This window comes from Poromitra crassiceps, assembly GCF_964638095.1.
Source record: "Poromitra crassiceps genome assembly, chromosome: 2".
In the NCBI taxonomy this organism is placed as follows: Eukaryota; Metazoa; Chordata; class Actinopteri; order Beryciformes; family Melamphaidae; genus Poromitra; species Poromitra crassiceps.
This window is the reverse complement of record NC_139624.1, coordinates 34,829,618-34,830,863: the sequence shown is the minus strand read 5'-3', so window position 1 is coordinate 34,830,863 and position 1,246 is coordinate 34,829,618.

Genomic DNA, 1,246 nt, shown 5'->3' with positions numbered 1-1,246 from the left:
GCCGATGGTCCCAGAACTCCATGGGTATTGTGTCGGAGGTTTAGTAGCTCCCATCGGGTGTATTGGATTATGCATGACACATTATAAACACATAGCGTAGACAGGAGTACGAGACACAGGAGCATAGCTTGTAGTGGGGCGAGCCTCACGGCCACCATCTTGCGGATGAACAGAACTATACCACTGGCCTGTAACAGAAGAGAACTATACGACTGGCCTGTAACAGAAGATAACTATACCACTGGCCTGTAACAGAGCAGAACTATACCACCGGCCTGTAACAGAACAGAACTATACCACCGGCCTGTAACAGAACAGAACTATACCACCGGCCTGTAACAGAGCAGAACTATACCACTGGCCTGTAACAGAACAGAACTACCACTGGCCTGTAACAGAACAGAACAGAACTATACCACCGGCCTGTAACAGAACAGAACTATACCACCGGCCTGTAACAGAACAGAACTATACCACTGGCCTGTAACAGAACATAACTGTACCACTGGCCTGTAACAGAAGAGAACTATACCACTGGCCTGTAACAGAACAGATCTATTACCACCGGCCTGTAACAGAACAGAACTATACCACCGGCCTGTAACAGAACAGAACTATACCACCGGCCTGTAACAGAAGAGAACTATACCACTGGCCTGTAACAGAACAGAACTATACCACTGGCCTGTAACAGAGCAGAACTATACCTCTGGCCTGTAACAGAACATAACTATACCACAGGCCTGTAACAGAACATAACTATACCACTGGCCTGTAACAGAACAGAACTATACCACCGGCCTGTAACAGAACAGAACTATACCACCGGCCTGTAACAGAGCAGAACTATACCACTGGCCTGTAACAGAACAGAACTATACCACTGGCCTGTAACAGAACAGAACTATACCACCGGCCTGTAACAGAACAGAACTATACCACCGGCCTGTAACAGAGCAGAACTATACCACTGGCCCGTAACAGATCAACATTGAAATGGTAACAGATCAACATTCAAATGCATTCAATGATCTTTGCCGTGCACATTGGTATGAATCATTTATAATACCGGTTGGGTTGACTGCAACGCGTTATTCCTCAGTTCCTTCTGCCGCTCCTGTCACACAGGAGTTGCTGATAGGATATTATAGAGGGGAAGGGGAAGCTGAGGAAAGTGGTTACAGTGCTTACCTGATGTAATGTTATGCATAAAGGCCCCGGCGCTGCATGGGGACGCCAGTCTGAT